Source organism: Sapajus apella, unplaced genomic scaffold (assembly GCF_009761245.1).
Source record: "Sapajus apella isolate SASKATOON/1434 unplaced genomic scaffold, GSC_monkey_1.0 scaffold26, whole genome shotgun sequence".
Lineage (NCBI taxonomy): Eukaryota > Metazoa > Chordata > Mammalia > Primates > Cebidae > Sapajus > Sapajus apella.
This window is the reverse complement of record NW_022436966.1, coordinates 14824560-14850838: the sequence shown is the minus strand read 5'-3', so window position 1 is coordinate 14850838 and position 26279 is coordinate 14824560. Positions and strand designations below refer to the sequence as shown.

The window sequence follows — 26279 nt, the reverse complement described above, 5'->3', positions numbered from 1 at the left end:
GACGAACTCGGCACTTTGGCAGAGTCCAAAATCCGTCAGCGAACTTGGGTGCTAGAGAGTTCGGCGGGAAGACAAGGTGACTCAGAGATGCACAGCATTTTTCTGGCACTTTCCACAGAGGATACTTTAATAAACGGAGGGTGGGGGGAAGAGGGAGGGAAGGAGAGGAAAACCCTCTTCCTCTTCCAGAAACTGCGCCTCAGCCTGAGATTTGGGTATTATTTTACCTGTATTTATAAAACCCACCACCGCACTCCCTGCACCAACTCCCCAACTGCCTCGACTTCCATTAAAAGCAGCTACTAAGACTAAAGAGAGGGAAAGAATAAGGGCGGGGTGGGGGGGGAGACAAATAAATAAATAAAAGAGAGCGCGAGGGGGGAAGGGGAGAGAAGGGAGAGGGAGCGCCTGGGACTCGAGACGGCGGCAGGTTCAATTAGCTAAACAAAGAAATCATGGCGGATTGTTTACATTTGGCAGCGCCCGAGCTGCGCCGACCGCCGGCCCCGAGCCGCCGCGGGCCCCGAGGAGTCGGCCGAGCTGCCCCCGCGCCCTGGCCGGGTAAGTGACGCCGGCCGCGGGCCCGGGGCGCGGCCGCCGCGCGCGCCGCCCCCGCCGCCTCCCCGCCCCCGGCGGCCCCGGAGCCCCCCCTTCCCCTGCCCCCTCCCCACCGGATCGCCCCAGCCCCCTCCTCTTGCCCCCGGCACAGCTGGGCTCCGCTTGGATTTCGGTGACGCTGTGGCTCTGTTCGTTTGCTGCTACTGTTGCTGCTGCTGTTACTGCAGCCAGAGGGAGGGGTGGGGTGGGGTGGGGGCGGCAGAGCAGTGTGGAGAGCAGTGCCCCTCCACTCGTTTGTCGCCTCTTGGGGTCAGGACCTCCACGGCAGGGCCAGCCTAGCGGACGGCCGCGGTGCGCGCTCGCCTTGCGCCACCGCCTCCAGGACCCAGGCAGAGCGCGCCACTTAGTCTAGGAGGTGGGGCCGAGCAGTGACCCGGCGCGAAGTACCCGTGCGGAGGGCGGGGGTGTTATGGAAAGATGTAACCCCAGGAGGGGCCGCCGCCTTCCATCCTCAGGGACAGGCCGCCTCCTTCGCTGTCCCCTACGTGTGCCCCCTCTTTATCCTACCCGCCGTCCCCCCGACCCTTTCTCTCTCCCTTCTCCTGTACTTTTCTATGCTCCTCATTGCGTCTCTCAGACCGGCCTTAAGGTTGAGAACCAGCGCAAGAGGTCACCTTCCAAAGGCTGACCTTGCCAAAGCCACCCACGTCTGTGAGAGCTTTTCCAAAGACTGACTCTTTCCTCATCTTTGTGGCCCGAGGGTTCACTTTTTTCCGTAGGGTGGAACTCTTTTTCCCCTACAGAGGCTTTTTAGACGAGTGTCTTTGTGCTGCGGTTGGCACAGCAGTACTAGGAGGTTAGGTAATGACAGGGGAGGAAAACAAAGGCGACAACTAGGGGGGAAAACAGAGGGCAATGTCACCAACAACAGAGGGGGCTCTCTGTGTTCCCAGAAAAGATGGTTTCCTTTGCGGAATCCTTCCAGCATCATCGGCATGCAACTGACATATTTCCTTTGTAAAGAGAAAAACAAATTCTTAGGTCCTTCAAGTTAACCCCAATTTTCCTTTCAATAAAACTTAAAAAAAATGTTTAGTGCATTCAGCAGTTTGCGTTTTCTTTCTCTTGCTTCCTCTGTCCAGAACCTTAGTTAATATCTGTGTCCTATTTGGGAGAAAATCACAGCTAGGACTGGCTGTGGAACAGAGCAGGACTGGAGTTGGTGATTTCTCAGGAGCCTTGACTGGGGACCAGGGCAACAGAACCAGGCCTATTTGCTTTTCTTGCATACGCCTTTTTGAGGCTCTGACATCACACTGCTGCTGGGTTGCTAATGCACCATCCTAAATCGTACTGTGAGTTGGTTTATTACCTGAGAAAGAAAATGCTGAGATTAGAAACAATCTTTTGCATTATCATAGCAATCATATCTTTTCTATACAAAAAAGGATTCAAGTGAATGAATTCTTGATTCATAATTTTTATTATACCCTGTGGAAGGCCCATCTGGAATAAGATATGCACCTACTGTTTCTCTTATTCCCCTTGAAAGTGGCAAACACTAGGTGATAGGTTTTCCTTTGTTAGATTACACCGAATTATGTCTATTTTTGGCTTAAACACCAAAGCAACTTTCTATCCAACTCACTACATCTTTAGTAAAGCAAAACTGATTTCATTATTTGGCAGGTATAGCCCATCACCTTACCATCCCACTACTCAGTTATTTTTGACCCATTGACATTTTAAGAAGCAAGGTTTATCTTTAGAGAGCAGAATAGAAATGGGAATGGGTAGCAAGTGTTAGCTAACTGAAGAACTCAGGACTTAATGGAGTCAGAAGCTTTCAGTGAAGATTGCACATGTGTCTTTTCACAGTTGTGTGAACATGAGAAACACAAAGCTGGTGCTTTCATAAAGAGCTTCTACCCAGACACTTAACTCACCAGTTAACTTGAGATTCCATTACTCAGTAACCCCAAGCACATTCTCATAAATGGATTTTATGTTGACTGCCTGTCCATATCAGTTCAGAGATCATAATCATGGAAGAAACTGAATTGGCTTCACAGTGACTTTAACAGAAGTAGAAAGATCAGCCTATGGGTTATAGATCTTGCTGACCCAGTAAGGGTCAGTAAATTAGTAGACTGCTCTTGAGTTGACACTTTCTGATCTCAACTTAATGGGTTGATTAACTCGTATCTGCTATCTTCATTATGGGCTATTAGCACATTGTTAAGCCTGATCTTAGAGTAAGAAATTGTTTTTATGTTTACTTTTTGGTTCCCAAGGTTAATCAATATTCTCCATGGCCTTACTATTTTTCTTGAAACTGAGGAAGTTAGTTAAATAACTCCTTCTATAGAGAAAAGAAAATTTAATAGTATAACTACATATGAATTTAGGCTGTAAAATATGGAGTGGAAGAATTTGGCAATATACACAAAAATATCATTAGAAACACTACCTTCAAATGTAGAAAGTATGTATAATATATACATATTAAGGAATTTGAATCAACATCATTCTCATTCGTAGCTAGCATCCTGACTCTTTTATGTGTGCATTTAATGACAGACACATTTAATGTATGATATTTAAACCTCTAATGCTGGTTTGTGGAAATTGCTATGTAGAAATACTCAATGCCTAAGTCTAGAACTTGTCTACTAGGAAGTGTAAGTTAGAGGCTCCAGTGAGGCAGGTATTTGTGATCAGAATAAGCTAGAAATCAATCTCTATACTGCATTATTACATTCATGAAGTGTTTCTTCTTTCCTGGCTTTCCTGAAGTTTCTAGAGCATTTCAAGGTGGTTGCAGTCCTGGTAGTCTGGGAATCATCAGTAAAGTACTCTGTAGTCTCACCGTTTCATAATCAGTATGTCAATAATACTGGGAAAACTGCTTAAGAAGCTTGCAAGATTTATATTCCCAGCCATGTAATAGATTTAAGAGTTGCATAGGTCGTTCCACATGGAACCTCATTCTAAACTCAATCTGTTTTTGTGTCAGCTAGGACGCAAAATAATAATTTCTGGTAGGGTTTTTGGATTGATTACTTGGTAAACATTTATTGAAACTCAAACAAAAGCAAAAATATAATGAGACCCAAGAATTCGCCTACAGAAAAATATAAGGAGAATTGGGATATTTTTCTGTCTCTGAAATCAAGATGAAGAAGGGTGTAGAGGAAGCCTGATAGTATCAATAATAAAGGAATGGTCACCTGAATTCATGAGAGGCCATTAAATTTGTCAAAGAGGAGATCATTGATAACCTTACGAGGGCATTGACTGAGGGTGTATGTCGGAGGGCAAGATCATGGGAGGGTGAAAAGAATGAAGATGGTGAGAAAACTGTGGTAGATAATATTAAATTTGAATATCTCAGGATGATGTTCTTGAAAGGTACTGTAGTTGGCAAATCCTCAGTTCACAAGGCCAGTCTCAGAGAAAATAGTCTCTTAGTAGAAACTGAATTTAAAAAGTATTAAGTACATTAAAAACTCTATAGCAAATAAAAGCTGAAGAAGGCACCTGCCTTCAAAACTAGACACACTGTTGGCATTAAAAGCCTGTACCAACAGGTAATCCTCTTGAGTCATCTTCTTGAGTTGTTCAGGGACACATGGCTGCAGATTTGTGATCTGCTGAGTACAAGTCTCCAAGCTCTAGGGTACACAGATTATTTTTGATTTTAAAGTGTTTGAGCCCTTTCTTACTTGAAATTCAGTGTCCTTTGCACTTGCTTTCTCCCTTATTTCATTTCCTTAAGCCCGGGCAAACTGCTTTTTAACCATATAGCCTTTCTACAAATTATCTTGATATTTAGAGTAAGTTTTTTTTTTTTTTTCCCTTTTAGGGGTGGTGGTGCATCTGGTATCATATTTTCAGAGTTAGAGGATGTGCTATCAGCAGACACCTCTCTGAAACACCTGACACAGAGAGAGCAGCAATGTTCAATATCTGTCTTTCCCCTTCAGGGACTGAACTGAAGCTATAATACATAAAAACATTGTAGCTTTTAAACTTAAAATGTGTAAATATAAAGTGAGTTATTTAAAATTTGTCTGGCAAGAGCTTATGTATAGGTATATGTGAGAGAGGGAGACGTAAAAGCAAAACATTTGGCTTTTATTTGATGGCAGTCTGTACAGTTATTTATTAAATAAGAGTTTGGCTTACTTAAGGTGGCTTTGTAGTATGCTGTGTGCTCGGAGCAGAAGTGGGAGACCAGCAAGGGCTCTGAGTCACAGGCTGTGAAAAACAAAGTGGGGCAGCAAAACATTCCCCTTCAACCCAAATCTTCATTCCTGCCCATCTCAGGCAAAACAGCAATATCAACGACCATGGCTACAAAGCAAGGCTAAATCAAATCGGTAGAATCTGCATCAAGGGTAGACAGGATTTCAAAGGAGCAGCAGTGCTTGTCTTCACTGGGTTTTCAGATACATAAATCAGAGAGCTTTGTGCCAGTGAGTACCACAGCTAGTGGAAGCAGAATCTGGTTGGAGGAGGAGGCTGGCTGAACTTCACTGAGAGGCCTAAGTCCCAGTCTTTGTTGTGCTTGGGCTCTATTACTACCAGACTACAAGCTAGGAACCAGGTAGAAGATGTGTCAGAGAAACAGGTGGACTTCATGTGGAGATTAGGTGAGGTGTGGGTATTTGGGCTTTGCTCTTACTGCAGAATCCTTTGTTTAGGAGCAGCAGACCCAACCCCTCTTGCTTAATCCAGTTCTACCAGTGGGTAGAGTTTTTAATATTCTATTATATCCCTGCTGTGTATGTTTTATGGAAAGAGTTAAAGACTGAGTATGGCTGCAACGATTGGATGAACAAGGTAGAAAAAGACGGGGCTGATAAAAATGGAGTAACCCAATGAGACTGTAGAATTAACTATAAGTGAACATTTGTAATATTCTAGAAGTACAGTATCTGAAAACAACAACCATATGCTCAAATAAAATCATGGGTCCAAGATTATATATTTTCAACAATGCACTGAAAGTTAACTTTAACTTGCTCTTAATTATGTCAAAATCCCTATATCAAGCCCTGTGTGTGTCACAACTCAATGAAATTTTAAAATTCTAGAATATACTCATACAACACATTTGACACATAACCATCCTTTCCAAATGAAAGATTCTAAATATAGTCGAGGTGAAACTGAGCACTGGAAAGAGCAGTGAGTTTGACAATGGCATTCTATTATTAACTGCCATAGTTTCCACTATAACAACACTTTTTCAATTGTATCTTTCTGAGGACATTACGTAAGATTTAACAGAATTGCTTAAATGACAATAACTTTCTGACTAAAACAAAGCAACAAATACAAATATCTTTACTATCTCATAATTAAAGAATGATATTCCATATATACAAGAGGCTCTATGAATCTCTAAGAATATCATTCATTCAAGGACTCACACAGAACTCAACATATTAAACATTCAAAAAAACATCTGAAAAATCAATCTTTCTTCTGTTTAATTTTACTTTTTATGACTACCTTAAATTTTCAGTAGTCTACATTAAGGATAACATACTAGTTTTCCATTGCTGTTATAAAAAATTGCTACAAACTTGGTGGCTTAAGACAACACAGATTTATTATCTTACAATTCTGTTGGTCAGAACTCTGATGCACATCTTGACCAAAATCAAGGTGTCACCAGGGCCATAGTTTTTTCTAGAGGCTCCTGAGGAAAATCAATTTTCTTACCTTTTCCAGCTTCTAGAGGCCACCCACATTCTTGGCTCACAGCCCCCTTCCCCCATATTCAAAGTCAGCAATGTTGGATGTTTCTGACCATTCTTTTATAGTCATGTTTCCCCCTAACTATAGTTGAGAAAGGTTTCCTGCTTTTAAGCATCCATGTGGTTTGATTGGGCACACCCAGATAGTCCAGGATAGTCTCCCTCTCTCGTAGTCCTTAACAGTAATCACATTTGTGGAGTCCTTTTTGCCATAGACAGTTTCATATTCATAGGTTCCAAGGATAAGGAAGGATGTGAACACCTTTGTGGACCTGCTATTTTGCCTAAACTTTAAGTCTGCTTTTTTCTTAACTATGTTAATTTAGGTAACTCTAGAAGCAGTGGCCAAGGCAAGGATCCCAATGCCGCAAGTTTCTTTGGGAGTGACACCAAAAAATGCTGATAAGGTAGTAGAGAGAGACGACAGGAAATCAAAGAAATATAAGGTGTGTTAGTAAGCAAGTTACCAGTGGGGTTTTCTGAGAGTTATTGTAGGGCTAAGAGTTATTCTAATAAAGGAGTGAGGAGTTTGCAGCGTTTGTCCTCCAAATCTCTATGTTTGTTGGTTTGGGCTGCTTCATAGGGTATTATCTCTGGCACTGCTGGTTTGTCCTGCATGTGGGCCAAGCGTATTCCCCAGACAGGCTCAAGACCTCAAGCAAAGATTATAGGTGTTCACAGCAAGCAGCTTTCAGTGTGAAGAAATGAGTGCTAGAAGTTTATATGTGGGGCACCCGTGGTTCTGCTACCCCACCCCTCAGATTTAATTATTCGCTAAGTCTTACATTTTATTATTCCTACATAATTTTTTTGCACTTCCTTTTTTCTAATACTACAACTGAGATCAGCCTCTCTGCATCAGTCTACTAATCTGTTCTATTCCACTCTAATTTGTGCTATATATGGCTCAAAATTTGTCTTTCTGAAAAATATGGCTGTTAGAGTGTTACTCAGACAAGCAAGCAAACAAAAGTCTCCATTGATTTTTCATAGCTGTAGGAAATGTAAAAATAAAAGTCTTCGGGTACTTCCTTTCTAGCCCCATAATACCTTATCTTTGTCAACTCTTATGCTTATATATCCTGTGTATATCAACTTTACCCTGTCCCTGGATACCGGAAGTACTAATCCAATTTGCCTAACTATGCTTTTGCTTTGTTCGTAGTCCTTAAGTCTTCAGATCTAAGCCTGGCTGATAGGGAACTTTTCACGTGGCCCAGGTGAAACATTCTTGTCTTGTTACTGATTAATTGTCTTATCACTATTTTTGAGCCCATCTTATGATTTCCTTTCTTCTTGCTCTTGATCATAGAGTTTCTTTTTCTGGGCTAATGATCTAATCCCTGCCATTCTTGAAGGTTCGGGTGAAACCTTTCCCTTCTTTATTTAGCCTTCCATTAGCCCATCCCAGCTGGAAGTGAGGTATCTCTCTTCTCTGAAAGCTTTAAAATGACTATTTTAGCTTTTATTATTTTTTGTTCATAATTTTAGCTATCTTTTCATAGAATGTAAGTTTAATCACCACAGACAGGTTCTAAGGTCTTTGAAGATAACAGAATATCATATACTCTCTTACCTCTCAAATCCTAGAATATTTTGATTGTAGTATGTACTTTTTAACTATTTGTTCATATATTTGTAAGACACAAGTAATCTGTTTTGGAAAAGTGTGCACAGTATATTTCAAAGTAAAAACTAATAAAGGAAAAATAATCAGTATTTTAGTGATGTGCTACTGTTGCACTACAAAGCAATTCATTACTTGAGTTAAATGATGAGTCTAATTCTCTTTTTTCTTACTTCAACAAAGCAATGTTTTTAAGAGAAAGAAACCAACATGTTTAAAACTAAGATATCTTAAAAATATGAACAAGTTTGGATGTTTCCCTGTATTCTTAACCTAAACCTAAGAGATGTAGTGAGGACGATAAAGTCCCGTTCCATTTTGAAAACTGCTGAAACACACTTAAAAAGCATTTGTACTTTTTTAAATTAAAATTTTCAAATTTCCAAAACTGATTTAAAAAGAACCTAGGATATGACTTTACTTGCAAAGCAAATATATCCGATGGCGTCTTGAATGCTGGTGTTTCCATTCTTTCCCCCAATTCTTCATTGGGGGAAAAAATGCCCATTTTCATTTTAGTCTCCTTTGTCAAGTGGGAGGCCTGCAAAAGGTTAGGAAGTATGCCTAATGATTTGTTATGGTATCAGCATAGCTTTTCTTTTGTGCATAATTTTACCCCTCAGAGCCTGCACTTTGGGGTGCTTTTTCAGTGTTGGAAATAGAACTTCACAGTGCCTTTCATCAGGCTCTTTGGCCCAACAGGCATTGTAGTACTGCCAGCAGAATAGGACAAAGTTATCTGGCAGGAGGAGCATCCTTTGTTATTTCCGACCTCATTAACAGCAATCAATTGAGTTAATAATCAACACATATTCCTAGTAATACTATCTTGTAGTTCACAGCCCTGGGAGTTCAAAAATACTGATGCCTGAGCCGCACCTGCTGAGATTCCAAGGTCTGGGCTATGTTCTGGGCATCTAAAATTTGAAGTTAGCCCTGTGTGATTCTAACGAGCAGCCAAAACTAAAAATCACAGGTCTGGTCCCTATTGTCCTCTGAAGGCTGGTAGAATACAGATATCATGGATTATACAGCTTATAGATAATGTAGAAATCTGCTCTCCTCTCTGAGGCAATTTTTGAGCTAAGCAAGCAGATCTGGCAATATTAAGAGAAATGACTCATACAACAGGAGTCAGGGCTAAATTTCAGGTCTCCTAACTTATGGGCCATAGTCCTTCCCTACTTAAAGTATGGTCCTGGGACTAGCAACTGTCACTTGGGAACTTATTAGAATTGCAGAATTTTAAGCCACACCCCTGATCCCCTGAATCAGAATCTGTTCTCTACAACTTCCCTAGGGGACTTGAATTCACATTCTTTTGAGAAGTGTTCTTCTTTACCATTGCTTACCTATCATCTCTTATAGGCTAGAGTCTCATTTATCTCTGTATCCTCAACATCTACCACAATGCCTGGGACATCTTCATTTTAAATTTATTTTTTCTACAAAAGATGTTAGACATATACTTTAAATCATTTATTCTTTGAATGGATGAACTTTATTATACTTTCCATATACTGTTCCATGTTTGATCTTTATGATCCTTTATTATATACTTTAAGTATACTTATTTTGTGCTAGGCATTGCAACTACAAAGGTAAATGAGATATTTTCTAGGGGGTCAGTATCCAGTTGAAGAAGAGGGATTATAAACAGATCTAATACATGAGGTCAGAACCACAATGGAAACAGTGTGGCATAAGAGCCCACAATGTTTGTCATGGGCATGTGAAGAAAGAACACTGGGTTTGGGGTTTGAAGGGCAAAGCTGACTTCAGATAGCTATTAGCCAGCCAGATGAGGGAGATGAGGGATGTAGGCAGCACTGTTCAAAGGGCACTGTAAGTAGAGACAGCAGCCTAGGCAAAGACTCAGAGATATCTTATGGATCAAACTAGAAGGAAAACTACACTTAAGTGTGGCCACTCTTGAGAATCCAGTAGAAGGATAGCTGGAGGTGGGGTGTAGGGAAGAGAAGAGGGTTCCCATATTTTTTATCCACCTGGATTTAGATGTGAAGGAAAATATTTAGAAAACCAAGGAACAGCCCAAACATTTTACGACTTGGAAATATCAATAGTAATTGCATGTGAACTTAGAAATGCCTTACAGTCTAGGATTTGGAGAACTTGTCGTTGTGCTTTCCTGGTCTAAATCCTCTGAATAGTCTAGCATTCATAATCAACAACAAACAAATAGCAGTCCAGTTCAGTCCAGACAGAATCGTATAATTCCATTACCTTCAAAGTACTATTCCTTTTCAAATGAGACTGTGAGGCTAAAGAAGCATTGAATAGCATAGTAACTGCTAGCCACACACATGTGGCTGTTGAGCTCTTGAAATATGGTTACTCCACATTAAATTGTGCTCTGAGTGTAAAATGCATACTAGATTTGGAAGATTTATGAAAAATATGCAAAATGTCAATTTTTTTATATTGATGACATATTGAATTGATAATATTTTAGATACATTGTGGTAAAAATATACTAAAATCAGTTTTACCTCCTTTCACTTTTTTAATGTGAAAAATTAAAATTATATATGTGGCTCACATTATATTTCTGTGAAAAGAGCTGGCCTAGATTATTTAAACCTGAAAATGCTACCAAATAATTACCTTTCTCTTCTACCCTGGAAACTTACTCCCAATTCCATCTGGGGTTCCAGAAGCCTTGGAAGTGGTTTTAGCTTTTAAGGTGTAGATGTAAAGTTTTTAAATAATTGTGTCAAATTGGGATAGAGTAAAATGAACAACAGGTAAAATTGTGCCTTTATCGAGTATTTAAAAATTGTTTATTTTAGTATATTTCTTAAACATCCCTGCAGTTATTTTTATTTCATGATTATGCAAGTTTATGACTTGTCCAACTCTTTCCCTCTAAAGTCTGAATAAAGTGCCATTGTCAAATACACCCTCTCTAATCTGTGTTATTTGACATACAGTAGGTAGGACAGAGCTTTAGGCCCTATTTTCACTTCAGTGCAGACGTGAAAGTTCCAGTTAATGAGAGCGTAGTGTAAGTGTTTGTGTTTTAGGAAGAAAAGCCTCCCTGAATCTGCCTTAAAGCTTTAGATATTCTGTACAGGGAATAAAGTGATATGCTCAAATTAACTGTGGCCAGACAGATCCACATGATATGAATATAAATGTTTAAGTTTTGCCCGAATTAAGGTTCTTGGTATCAAGGAAAGTGTTTTCTCACCAGGTAAGTCAGAATCACTGTATCTTACTCTTCTGCTGGGACATATAGTATGGGTTTGCATTGAACTCAACTATGAGATTTTATTCAATTCCCTTATTTCGATACATTTAAAAGTAATTTCAAAAGTCAAAAATGTTCTTTCCGCATTTTAAAGGGCCTTCATAAATCTTTCCCGATTACTTTATATCAATGGTGATGTGGTTAATGGGAAAAAAACTATGGAGGCTAGAATGTGAATTTTAGAATCAACAGACAGGTTTTCATGCCTCACCATTTGGTGATTAGAAGCAGGTCACTTCACCAAAAAACAGCTTTCTGAAGGACAATTACCTTGAATTGTATTTCTCCAAAAATTACTTCTCAGAAAGTCAATTCACCAAAATCTAATTCCCCTACTGAACAATTCACGCAATGATCAATTTGCCAAATCACTGCTTTATAAAAACTTTCCTTCTGTTAGATTTCTTAACGTTTGTAGCAAATCCTGCTGCATAAGGTGATTTTGGCAGCTTTGGGAGGTAATTTGTAGTTTTACTTTAGTTTAGTTTGGTTTTAGTTCTTCTTAGAGCTGCAGCCCTTTTACATTATAGCTTATGTATTTCAAATCACAGTGTTGTGTTGTCTCAAAATCAAGGACTTCTTAAATCGTAAGGAAAAGGTGAGTTCCTGTCATGTAACTCATATTTAATCTGGCTTATTGTCTTTTATACATTTTTGATTCATAGATTTGCTAACTAAATGAATCAAATGGATTACTTGCATTATATCTTAAATGCTTTAGAAGTGCCTGAAATTCAAAACATATAGGAAATGACATTTAGCTGATTGGGACTGACAAATGTGCTACAGAATTGCTGAGCTGAAATGGCTATGGCAAAATTAAAAAGTAAACTAAAACTAGGACTAAACACAGTTAAACTAGATATTCAAAATATCATTAAGGGTGTTGAACTATCCCATGCAATTTGCTAGAAATTTTTATTAAATGCAAAAAGTTTATGGTTTCTATCTTTTTGATATGTTAACTTGGTACTGGTTTGTAGGAAGATTTGAGATGAAAGACGATACCATTGTAAGTGGTAGGAAATAAGCTGGAATGCCAGAAGGGATTTTATAATGGACCATGTAATTGAGACCTCAAATTTGGTATGTACTAATTACCAATACAAAGTGAATTTAAATTCCTAAAAATTGTTGCCATGAAGATAAAATGAAAGCCAGTCAACTAAAACTAGAAATAATCTTCAAAAGCTTTAATTATTATGAATAAATTAATTGCTATAAAAGTTGGACATAGTTTAAAGAAATAATTTCTTGGTAAATTCAGCAAATTGGCCATTCTTCAAATTCATCATTTGGCAAATTGATCATTTGATGAATGGATATTTAGCAAATTGATCTAAACTTGTATGATCTGCGGGAAGTTTGGTAAACTGTTCTTAGTCTCACTTGTTTTACTCTATGAATGGGGATGATAGGGAGTGTATGATAATTAAATGAGGTAACCTAGCTACAGCTCCTTATACATAACTTAGTAAATGCTATTTCCTTATCCTTGGAGTGAGATTCCACCTATGACATAGCCACTAACGAGCTGTCTACCAAGCCATGTCAGTTTTTTCTGGGCCTTAGCTTTCTCAACTTTATTATTATTGTTATTGTTATTATTATTATTATTTTGAGATGGAGCCTAGCTCTGTCACTCAGAGTGGAGTGTAATGGTACGATCTCAGTTCACTGCAGCTTCTGCCTCCCAGGTTCAAGTGATTCTTCTGCCTCAACCTCCCGAATAGCTGGCACATGCCACCACACCTGGCTCATTTTTGTATTTTTAGTAGAGACAGGTTTTCACCATGTTGGACAGGCTTGCCTCAAACTCCTGACCTCAAGTAATCCATCTCAGCCTCCCAACGGGCTGGGATTACAGGCATGACCCACCACGCCTGGCCAGCTTTCTCAACTTTTAAAACGAAGGGGTTTGACTAAATTATCTTGAGAATCTCGTTCCAAACAAAGAATTCTATGATGCTATAAACAAAGAAACAAATACCTCAAACCCTGGCCTGCTTAGATTTCAAAATTTCTGAGGTCTGAATTCCAAAAAGGACAGAATTCAAGGGTTAAGGTAACTGAGTCACTAGTGCTAATTATGAAGAACTTCTCTGAGTTGTTTTCTTGGACCCTGAATATTTGGTGCTCCCAGGAATCCCAAGGTGATGTGCTCTTCAACACTTCTGAAGAAACAAGTTTGGTCCTATCTAAGCCATGAGTTGAGGAGGGAGAGGAGCTGACTATGTTGGTTTCTTGCAGGTGACCCAGCATTAGTTCATTCTCCAAGGAGGGCTCCCTCACTGATATACCTGGTGTATAGGAGTATTCTAGGGCTGCCTAAGGGCTGACTAAGCATCTACGGGAATGCTAACTAGGCATGAGTGACCTGTTGGTTTCTGCCCCTAACCACTTGACCCCCGGCTTTTATTTATTTATTTATTTATTTATTTTTACGTCTGAGTATTGCACATTTATTTGCTATACTCAGAAAGGCTCTCTTTTATTAAATGTAAATAACATGCATGTAACTGTATTACAGCCCCTGAACATGTCTGTGGAAAGCAAGTCCTTTTTCTGACTGGAGCACACTTTTCCTGTGAATCCAAATTAGAATAATAAATAACTTTTTTTTTTTTTAGGGCAGACAAACAAGCTTCTATTGAAAATAGCTACTGCCTAATTTAAAATGCTATAGAAAGATTTGATTCTTTCTTCTTGATATTTTATGATGTTAGAGTTTTTCCCTCCAAAACAGCAAAGTTAATCCAGCTAATACTGTAGCCTTAGAGTAACTGCATTTCCCTACATAATTTTAAGTCTCTCTATCTTCAGGAGTTCTAAACAAAGTAAAAAGCACATACTTTCTTTACATTTCCATCCATAAAATACAGCACAAATCTCACTACATTTTCTCAAGGGAAAAAGAAGTATCTCCTTGCTCTGGGAACCACTGACAGAACATATTGCAATCTTTTCATTAAGTTCACACAAAATGAGGATTTAACGCATGGGCAAAACATTCCATCCCTAGAGGTTCCAATGCCCATAATCCCACCTTGAAAATAGCTCCATATTAATTGTTGCAGCCAAGTGGACACGGAGTTTTACTGCTTGGCACTCCTACTTCACAGATAACTAACTGCAATCATGGAAACCTTGGTTTTTTATTTTCTAATACATCCTTATTCAAGCAAATATTTCAGATATTCCTTTAAACCCAGAAAATCTATGTGGATCAAGCTAAACATTAACACCTTTGATATATTTTGATCTTAACTGTATGACTTTTAGAATATTTATAAGTACATATACTTATATATTCGACACATATATAAATATGTGTATCTATACTCTACTTTAAAATTTGATATCTGAAAATTCATATTTCATACAATGATAAATTACAAATTGAGTAACAAAACTAGCTGAGGCTTCCTTTAAGTAACCCTATCCCTAGTTAATTTAAAATATGATTCAATGTATAAGTATTTTATTTTCACATCACTCCTGGGATGCATTTATTGTTTAAAGTGAGGTACACCTGGCTGAAATGAATGTTTATAAGTTCTGGCTTACCTTTTCCATTTCTGTGCCTCAGGCTGTTAGCTGCCGAAGTCCTACATTCTCTAAAATCATGTACTTAAGCCATTTAATAAACTCACAATAAATGAGTTTCCCAAATAACCATTGGGACACATATTACACTCATTTTCTTAAAACAAAGAAAGTAAAATTTCCTATGTAATAAATCCCTCACTACTCACAATGCTACCTCACAAATAAGAAGAGCTTAGTTGTTTCCAGAGACTGTACACAGTTTGCAACTCTGGCATGGTGGAAAATCCTGGCACATGAACAGCCAGTAGGAGTAATGTGCCAGTTTTGAATTGTTCACTGTTTTTATTATAGGTTCTAGGTTTCAGATGAACAGGAGCCTCCTATTGCTTTTATAGCAGGATATTAAATTACAGCCTCTGGCAGGAGGCACCTGCCCTCTTCCTGGCATGCCATAGTCAGTCTTTGGCCATGAGGTACTCTTGTGTAATGTATATTTTGTGTTTTGCTCTACATGGGGATTTAAACATAGGGGAATACCTTCCCTCCCTGAAGGTATGCAACCCTTGATGTCAGATCTTGATAAAGGCTTCACACTACAGTACTAAAATTCAATGTGTATGGAAGGTCCTGCTTTCCATAGAATGCTTTTAGTGGTGGAATGAAATAAAATTTTATGAGCATGTTAGACTAATGTTTATAGTATCTTGGTGCCTTTGGATAGAAATTTACTGATTGCTCCTTTGCCCTGGCTGTCTATTGTGTTGACCACACATGATGATGTGTTTAACACCACCTAGTATATGGAGAATTAATCATATATATATATGCACTGATTCCTTGTCTGTGCTCTGCAGGCAGATCAGTATATTCTCCCCTAAATTTAAAACTAAGAGTATTTGAAGTAATTAATAATCTTTGAATATATTGTAAATCTTCATTATTTATTGATGAATATTCAATCATAGATTTCAAAAAACTGGAATGTACAAATAGTACAAAGTTTTCCTTTGATAATTTCAGTACAGAGCAATGATTCAGTCTGTTACTAAAATAAAAGGCACAGCTTTAACATCCTTAGATTTAATAGCATGATCCAAAGTTTATTTTGATGACATTTCTCTTGAAGGTCCATCTTCTAGAGTTGTCTAGTTGAGCTTACAACTTACTACTCAGTTAAAAATAGTAATTAAATCTGTTAATGCACACTTGTGGAAGTGTGGATGGCTTTTTGAAATGTGATCTATTTTTTACCTTTACCTTATGTATTAAATCATGAAAACCACATCACAGAATTGAATACATCTTATTAGCCCAACCACCTACATGATACTTAAGTCATCTCTAAATGTTTTTTGCCAAACTGTTCTTCATAGGGGTACCTCAATTGTAATGAGCCACCTCAGGATTGGTCTCCTACCAGATGTGGCAAACAATGCCATTCCCTGCTCCCAATCCCAGAGGGCTGCTTACATACTTGATTAAGAGAAAGTTTAGGCCCCTTCTGAACCTAGGAAGAGGTCTCTTATTGACTGTTAATTGAGGGTATTATGTCAGTTAATTTTAAGCTTTAAACAACTGACATGCCCTTAGCAATTAGGCTTTTGTTTCTGACTTCCTCAAAATCTACATCAAAAGACATTCAGTTACTAGCAGTCAGTAATTGGAATTTGAAATAGTGTAAGAGGCTGTGGTGTGCTGAAATAGGCTTCTACCTGCTTGTATGACTCACTAGTTGAGTGACATTGAGTTAAGTGACATCCCTTTGGTAGCTTGAAATCAGCCATCATGGGAACATTTACACCACAGAAAATGGTGAGTGATTTAAATCCCCCTGACTCCAGCCAACTGTTAAACATTTACCAGCATACCACTGCATAAGGAGGTGTTCATACTTGAATATTAAAGGAGACAACAGGTGAAATCAATTTCAGGTAACTCTGCCATAAAGAAACCAAATGCATTAAGAGGTTCTGGCTTTTAAAAATAAATACTATGGTAATGTAGATAACTGAGAAAAAAAAAAAAAGAAAGATAAAAGAACCTTAAACTAGAAACTGTTAAAAAACACCCTTTTTCTCAAAATGACGCGTTCTCTTTGGGGTCAGTTTTTTATAATTTCATCAGGAAACTTGAAAATTTACTTAGGTTACTTGCAGAAAACCACTTTTCTTTGCAAATATTCTGTACGGAGGAATCACTGCATAGTTTTGGATAACTGATCCATGAACTGAAAGTCTCTGGGTTGACTTGCAGAAGCATTTTGCAAAGTAATGATACCCACTTTAAAAAAATCTGTGATTACGTATGGATGTGATAATCTGTAGCAGCACTATCAGATAAATAATACATATTTAAAAAATTTCTGTAATTACATGTTTACCCGATAGGCCAGAACGACTCTGTCCCAAGGAGCTGTTACAGACTGAGTAAATAATACATGTTTTAAAGTCCATAATTACATATGTAAACGATAGACTATCGAGTAAATAATGCACATTTTAAAAAGTCCATAATTACATATTTACATGATAGTCTGTAAATTCTGTAATTACTTATTTACACAATAGACCATAACAGCTGTTACAGTCTATTATGTTAACTCTCATAGAATTATATTATGGATTTTTAAAAACACCATAAAGAACCTAAGGAATGGAATGATAGAAATGAAATAAAATATAAACTTCCACTTACTATAGCTCTCTCAAAAGAGGAGAATTTTGAGTTCAGGTGATACTCATTACTGATACTTTATCGGTAATTTCTGACTTAAAATTTATTTGCAAAAATATAGGTTAAGGAATCAAAGGATGAGAAATAACTGAGTGGTACGTATTAGGCCAAGTTTTTAAGCATTTCCAAGGATAAAACTTACTCTTGGTGGCATAAATAAAGACTTGCATGTAACTTTTATGTTTCTTAGGCCTCTCATAAAATTACAGCGGAGCATAAAAATTAAAACTGTATTTGTGTCCTTTATGTATTCTTTAAGTATAGTAGAATTAAAATACTACTAAATAAAATTAGAATATTTTCTGGTTTACACCTAATGATAAGATGTTGGGGCATATGTGTGTAGGCTGTATATAAAGATAATATACACGTTTATGTATTTTTTGTGGGAATTACAGTTGCTTTCTTGACCTTTTAAGGGCCCTTATGGGTTAAGGATTCATAACGTACACTTTATATCTCAGCTTCTGAATTTATTCTAAAGTTAAATACAAGGTCAATGCAACTAAATGAAACTTCTGTCCATAATGACTACTAAATAGCAAGGCTAAATCAAGCAAGTTAGAATCTGTCATTTAGTGATATTGGACCATATATTCTTAGTAACAAAACATAGTATAGGAGAAACCTTTGATCCTATTTGTTAGGCATTATTTTGTAAGATATTTGACAGCTTAAAGTGAGTGCTTGATTTTTAGAGAATTGTTGTACAAAAATTAATCATTTCTTAAAGTTTATTTTCATTTCATATTTGAGCTACAGACCCCTAATACACTTCACAGCAATACTGTGGACAAAGTTATTTAAACCAGGAGCTTTCAAATTTTTTTAAATGCAACTCTTGATAGGAAATATTTAATGTTAGGACCCAGTATGCACATACATAAATACCAAACTTTTACAAAACCATACATACTCTTATGAAGTGTAATATACTCTGATACCTGTTCTATTGTATTCTATTCCATTGTGTTAAAAATGCTGGTTGTAACTCACCAAATTGATTTCATGATCCACAAATAGGTCATATCTGCAATTTGAAAAACACTGAACGCTGATTTAGACAATGCTTTTCTCCTTTCTTCTTCTTCTTTTTTTTTTTTTGCTGGAGTACGCAGGATTTCCTTACTTTATACTAGGTAGACAAAATCTGGTTAGATTTAAGATGAAATGTTTTAGTGGTGGATCATACTTGTGTAACCTAACAAAAATTGACTCATTATTCATAAATCCAGAAATATATTTAAAAGTTATAAATTTTTCTCATCTATGTCTGGTTTTAAAGATCTTGAAATAGAGCATCCTAGTGCATATTATTCTAGAGTTGGGGTTATTATTGAAACTGTAGAAGTTATTTAATGGGAGCTATGCAGAGTGATACATCAGATACTCAGAATGTGCTGCTTGAGAAGGGATTTATTTCATGGGTATTGTGGATATTCGCATTGCACATTTGGAATCAGAAAAGAGGAAAAGTAAATAGTAACCAAAAATGAGAACTGGCCTGAAAGAGCATTTCATCTTCTTTGTATGGTAAGAAAGTCCTTGAATAATAAAATATCATAGGGTATTAAAATGTATCTGAATTTTAATGAGTGAATTAACTTGACACTTAAGATCTCAAATGAAAGAATCATCATTAATTTATAAATAAAGTCAAATATTTTGAAAATTATTGTTTTACTCTCCTTTCTAATATATATGTTAATGTTCACTAAAATACAGAATGCTGAGATTTTTTTTCAGAAGCCATGCTTCTGATTATGTAATGGAAGGTCTAAAATTGGTAAATATTCACTTAACAATTATCTAAAATATATACTGACTGCAAGTCTCTATTTTGCCAGTACTTTTCATTTGGTGACCAGGGCGAATGGGAGGAGTTTTTTAAAGTATTCCTCAGTGATCTCTGTAATGTTCATGACTTTGAATAGACTTGGTGGGTGGAATACCTTCATAACACAGCTAGTTTATATTTTTCAATTCAGTCATAATCTCAAATACATATCATGCGAAATCTTTTATTTTGATTTTCAAAAAAATCCCCTCTGCTGTTGTTTCATCCACTTCTCCTGTATTTCTTCCTTTAGAGTTCAGCTCTCCATATATCCAGCCTCTCAAGCTCCTATCTCCCTCCCTCTCCTTCATTCTTCCTGACTAGTCAATACCATATCTTTTATGGTCTATTTCCTAAGTCTTGAACTCGCCCCTTGTTTCCTTTCCCACTACCATTTCCTATGTTCAGACCCTCATGATTTCTTAACTGGGTTCCTCTGAACCTCTACAGTGATCCTCCTGCCTCCAGTCTACTGCTATCACCGTCTTCCCCACTGCTATTGGGGCAGTTCTAAAAATGAGATCGTGATCATGGCGCCCTCTGCTGAGGATTCCCTTTCCGTTTGCTTTCTATGACCAGCTTTGCTCATCCTTCACATTGTGGAAACAGCACCTTCTCCAACAGGGCTTCCCTGGCTCCCTGAGTCCCCCCATAGCATGCTAAGTGGCTGTAGTACCTTGAGCATAGCTGTATCAGGGCACTGTCAAACTGTTTTACTGTATGTTTGTATCTCTTCCTCATTAAATTTTACCTTCTTAAAGGTAATGACCTTATCTCTTTGGCAGGAAATATTGAGGGCCCAATAAATATTTGTGGAATGATTAGATGGCAGAACCACTGTCTCAAAACATTAACCTCCAATTTAGGCTTATATTTTTCAATTAGATTTGTCATAAGTTGAACTTGATCTTTTCAATGGTTACTAGAGAAAATAGAAATAGGATATGGAGAAATAGGAGACACAACTTAGATGAAAATTTCCTTTCTAATTACAAAGTCAATCAGGAATTTTGTGAGTCTAGAACCCAAACTCTAAAACTACCACTTCCATCACAAAGAGTCATTGCTACTGTAATAATTTCTTTAAAAACATGATATATTTAAGAAAGGTATTGAAATCTACTCCCTTCCTGGGGATGTTTTATATAAATTATTTCCACATTGCACATGGCAGCTTTTTCTCAAACTCTATACCCAAATTGGATGTTATAGTTTTAAAACATAGACCACTTATTTAAAAAGAAAATTTCTTTAGCTATATTCTACAACTATGAATGGACATTGTCATGGGTAGTTTGTTTTTTTCGAAGGAATTTTCCTCTTGTTCTTTTGAAGTTTTGCAAGTTCATGATTTAATAGCAAATGACTGCATAACTCGCCTGTTGTAATGCCAAGTATGTATGTGTTAGAGAAATTATTTTATATGCATTTGTAGTTTTCTTTTTTATGACTATACTGGAATTTGAAGACAGAGATAGATTTCTTCTCTGCAGTGTTAACTACAGAAAGGGTTAGCATTATGGAATGTCATTCGACTGGATCTTATAATGATAAATATTTCCATGACAAAACCTACTGTGAATCTGTCTATATGTTCCTGAGTTTCTCTCTGTCTTGGCTACTATTTTACTTCAAGAAGATCACAGAGAAAATATAGTAGATTACTTCTAAATACTCATCAGAAATTAAATAAAATGCAGGTATAATAAATGCCATATTTCCCTTTATATTATTCCGCTATCAGTTGTGCAGTATGTAGATTTTATTCTTTTTTTTTTTTTTGCCCTTCTTATTCAAAGTTGATGCTCTTGGTGGTGCTATTGTCCATTTATAAATATGCCTTGAAATTCAGGGTGTGTGCCAGAGATATTGATAAGCTAGATTCTTTGTCTAGTGACCATTCATTTCTTTATTTATTAAGAATATTGAGTACCCCTCATTGGAAATGTAAAAATGAACACAAATTCTGACCTCAAGTACTGCAGAGCCTAGAAGCAGCAATGAGACATGTATATAGTATGACAAAAGTAAAAAGGTGATATGAAATTCTAACCGCTTCTTACCATCTCTGGTGCTTGCACCAAGTATGTGAGTCACTATCATCTCTTGCTTACATAACTACAGGGCCTGCTAATTGGCCTCCTACTCCTACTTCCCACACACCCCAGCACTCTCAACACAGCAGGCAGAGGCTCCCTTTGAACTGAAAGTCAGATGATGTCACCCCTCAGCTTCAAAACTCTGTAATAGCACCCATTTCACTGCCATAATATGTCCCCTCAAGCCCCCACACCAAGGGCCTCTGACCTTATTTTCTACTACCCTTCCCCTTCCCAGGTTCCCTCAAGTCCTTCTGGCCTCTTTGCTGTTCTTCAACAGCACCAGGCATGTTTCTAGTTCTTTATGCTGCCTGGAATGCTCTTCCCCACAGATCTATGTTGCTAACGCCCTCACCTCCTTCAATTCTACTCAAATGTCACCTCTAAGTAAACCCTATCTTAACCACTTCTTTAAAAGTTGGAATCCCCTATACTCCCATCCTGTTACTGTCCTCTACATTTCATGTTCCAAAGAATCGATCACCTTTTAAATGCTACGTGATTTTTTTGTGTGTGTGTATTGTACCTATTATTGTATGTTTCCCCTTGTTAGAATATCAGCTCCATTGGCAGGGGTCTTTTCCTCTGTTCACTGATGAATCTGAAGGTCCTAGAAGAGGATCAGCCCATAATTAGTGCTTACTAACATTGGTTGAATGAACGAAAAGATGAATGACAGTTAAAGATAGAATGTTATTCAAATTTATAGAAGAAAGAGACTTATTTTAAGAAGAAGGGACTGGAAAGGTCTCAATGGAGGTTTATCTAAGTTAGATGTTGATATATGAGTAAGGTTTGGACACATGTAAATACATTTTGGTGAAACAGTTTAGCTTGTCTTTTTAAGTTTTCTTTTACCTTTAATATTGTGTTGTAATTCATATTCATAATAATTTTATTAAAGTCAACTAAAAGGGCACATTAAAGAAAGGATTAAGTACAGAATGAAATAGGAAAACAACTGAAAAGGTTTTTTTTTTTTGGTAGAAGAGTATGCTTTCCAAGTAAGTCTATATAACAGTTCATTTTGCTTTGTGGTCCAGTCTCTCCAGACTAAAAGGAAAAAAAAAGAAAAGAAAAATTATTACAGCAATCACATTGTCAGGCACCTTCCTCCTGCTCTTTCAAAATAATCTCAGAGACCTGATGTTCTCAAAGCCTGTTTCTATTTAACTGAACATTATTAAATCCAACATATGCTTTAAAAATTCTGTTGGATGTTTTGTACCTCTTTAACTTCTTTTTGAGATATTTAGAGAAAAAAATACTATATAAGTATTAACGTCACATAATTAGTCAGTATAATATAATGTTAACAACAACATAGTTTAACTTATAGACAAATCCTACGTTAAAGTGCCTTCCTGATTTCTGCCTTCTTTTATTTCTTACTTAAACTGCTCAAAATGAACCTTTCACTGCAACACCAAACACTGAACTCAGAAGCTCAATACTAAAATTGCTGGAGGCCATAATGAAAATTAAGCAGCAAAGAACTAAGGAACAACATGAAATACTATTCAAGTGATGCTTTGCTAATTTCACAAGATACTGTTGCTAAGGTACTGGTTTTCTCTGCCTGTTTGCCTCTTATTCTTTCTTGACCACACTCCAGACAGGCTTTTATACTTGTCACTCTACTGAAATTTGCTGTACTCATCTTTGACATCTCAACAGCATCTGATGCACTTGAAACACTTTCTTGGTGAGTATTCCTGGACATCACCTCTAGGGTCACCCTCCTACCTCACTGGTCCTTCATCAGATTTCTCGGCTGGATCCCCCTTCTCTTCCCCCTCATTGCCACCTGAACATATTGGTGTGTTCTGGAACCAGTCTTCATAGGTCTCATACTCTGGATCTGCACTCCCTCTTGAGGCAATACACTATTCCCATGACTTAGATCCCATTTATGTACTGATGACCACAAGTGTTTTTCTCTAGCACCTGCCTCTCTTCTAAGCTCCAAGTGCTTATCATCATCTAATAGACATCTCAAAATTAGCATGTTTAACACAGAACACTTGGTTTCCACTTAGCCTTATTCTGCAGACCTCTTTTCCTGCAGTGTTCTGTATTTCAATCAATTCACCACCACCATCACCATTTATTCAGTTACTCAGGCAAACCCTTGACTCATCCTAGATTTCTCTCTTTTGGACCACACATCCAACCCATCAGCAATTTCAGCTGTCTCTATTATCAAAATATATTCCATATTTGGGCCTTCTTCCCAGTTTTTGTGCGTCACCAAGTCACTATCCCCTCTAGGCTGTCTTGCATTAGCCCCCTAACTGGTTCCCTGCTTCCACCATTGCCCCTTGCAGTGTGTTATCAATTCAGCAAGCCAGTGAAGTTGTGAAAGGGCAAAACAAATAGTGGCACATTTGCCAATGAGTTTCTACATGCTTAGAATAAAATCTAAGGACCTTTCATGGTCCCCTGGGCCCATTATGATTTGGCCGCTAGTTCCTTCTCCAGCCTCTTCACTCATGCCTATTCCCGTCAGTCCCAGGACTCTATCCCACTGGCCTTCTGGTAGCTCTTCAGACCCCTCCCAGTCTTTGCACTTGTTCCTCCCTCTTCCTGGAATGCCTTTATCCCAGGAAAGTACAGGACTTGCTTCCTTTCATTGTTCTCTGCCCTACCCTCATGTTACCACGTCAGGTAGAGCATCTTTGCCCACCTTATTAAAAACAGCACCCTATGTGGGTCGCTTTCCCAGCTTCACTTTCCCCATAGCAGTTATCACTATGAATTGATGTTATGGTGTAGTGCCCTTCTCACCATGACAATGTGAAGGCAAGGATTTATTTGTGTACCTGTCTGTTCCCTGGTACATGGTAGGCATTCGATAATTTTTTGAACAAGTGAATAGATGCTGAGTAAATATGCATTATTTAAGTCTTATTTTATTTATTTTTGCCTCAGTTGTTTTCCCTAATTCTGCTTTCCTCAGAAAAACGTGTCATGTCATGTTTCAGCCATTCTATATGTCCTGTTAAGGGTGACTTTAAAAAAAATTACATTAACCAAAAAATAGTAGAGATGAACCTGGAAAACTTGGAAAATATTCACTGGAAATTATAAATCTTCACCCATTTATACTCTCTGTCTGGCATATTATATTAGCTTAAGATAATTCAGATACTGGCTGCAGTTTTTTTTTTTAAAAGGTTTCCTTAGAGATATAGATTCCCATCAAAACCAAATACAAAAAGAACATGAAGCAGAGAGAGATACAGAAAGAAAGGCAGATATGAATATTTAGTGCTTTCTGCATAATTTTCATTCAGTCCATGAAGACCTTGTAGAAACTAGATCAGTTATATCCTATTTGCCTTGACCCAATTCAACCTATAGCCCTTAGGCTGGTCAGAACGGGAACTAGGTTTTCTGACAGATGTTAATAGAAGGTTAACAGAAAATCATGGAGATAAAAAAGTGAGAAATGAAAGCAAAGTTGGCAGCACAGGGATGAGCTGCCCAAGCATCTATGCACCAATAACCATAAGAAGACAGATTTATGGGCTCCCACTTGGTCTTCATCATCCCACTCACCTTAGGGTCTTCTCACCTTCTTCCTGTGCTAGGTTCTGCATTGATGAACAAGAAATTATAGCACACTCTTTAGTTCTTTCTCTTCCACTGGGGTACAAGTCAAGCTGAACAACTAGGACAGTTGTACCTTTAGGATCAATAGTCCCCTGATGTTTTGGTTGTTCTGTGTGTGTATTTGCTATTAGAAAATTCTCAAAGGAGAATTCTAAGTAATATCAAAGTGGACCTATGTGGAAATTTCTGTGAGAAAAACTGCTTCTCCCTGGAGGAATCGTTTACCTATAGCAAAGGCGGATGATTCTATAGTCATTGGGCTTGACTAAGAATCTATCAGTTCACGTGATTTTGAGCAGCCTGCTTGGGTGTTTGTTATTTGATTAAGTAACTGTCTAGATTTTTTAAACCAATAATTTATTTAATTTAAACTAATCTGACAGATTGGTGGAGAGGCCAGTCTAAGTGAATGAAAATAATGAATTGTAATTTTTTTTTAAAGTGCAGTGCATTTTCACTCACAAAAACATAGCAGCTAATAGCCTTTTGTCAAGTAGAGATCCTGCCAGAACCAAAAGATACGAATTGCTTTATATACAAATGATTGTGCCAAAGGACTAAAAAAAAGTTGTGTTACATTAAAGAGGTTAGTATATATGCCCCTAAAATCTTATTTTTTTTTACTGATATAAACCAATCACAACTATTTCTTAATTTGTATAAATTTAGAATTATAATAGAAAAAAAAATTTTTAACTATATGTTTGAGCAAAACTCTGGGACACACAAACCGAAAAATTAGAACAGAATATTTTAAATTAAAGGCATTTTAGAAAATCTAGGCCAGGCTACTACCCTAAATATAAGGCACACAGTTGGTTGTACCCTGGCCCCAACTCTTTCATGTCTTCAAGCTTAGAAACTAAGGCCAAGGATGTAATGTGTTTCAATAATGATAATTATGATAAAATTTCTGGTGGATATAGGTGAAAATAAGTTTGGAATACAACTCACCCAAAATAGTGTGAAGATGTTTTCCTCAACTATTCTTCCTATTTTACACTTTGTTGTATTTACAAACTTAATCATCTGCCTTTGCTATAGGTAAATGATTCCTCCAGGGAGGAGCAGTTTTTCTAACAGAAATTTCCATGTAGGTCCACTTTGATATTACTTAGAATTCTCCTTTGATAATTTTCTAGTAGCAAATACACATTTTAAAAATAAAAGTTTTGCTTAAGTGTATCTATTGGCTTATGTGACATTTACATAACAGTTTCAT

The 26279-nt window shown here is 37.4% G+C and overlaps 1 protein-coding gene across 2 annotated transcripts in view; it reads left to right on the top strand.

Moving 5' to 3' along the window:
- The first annotated feature begins 364 nt into the window (after positions 1-364).
- Positions 365-26279, top strand: part of LOC116560598 — a 582130-nt gene continuing 556215 nt past the window's right edge. For both annotated transcript variants that reach the window (XM_032292066.1, XM_032292065.1), the window contains exon 1: positions 365-561. The gene's annotated coding sequence lies outside the window, so the exon portion shown is untranslated. The remainder of the gene's footprint in view (positions 562-26279) is intronic.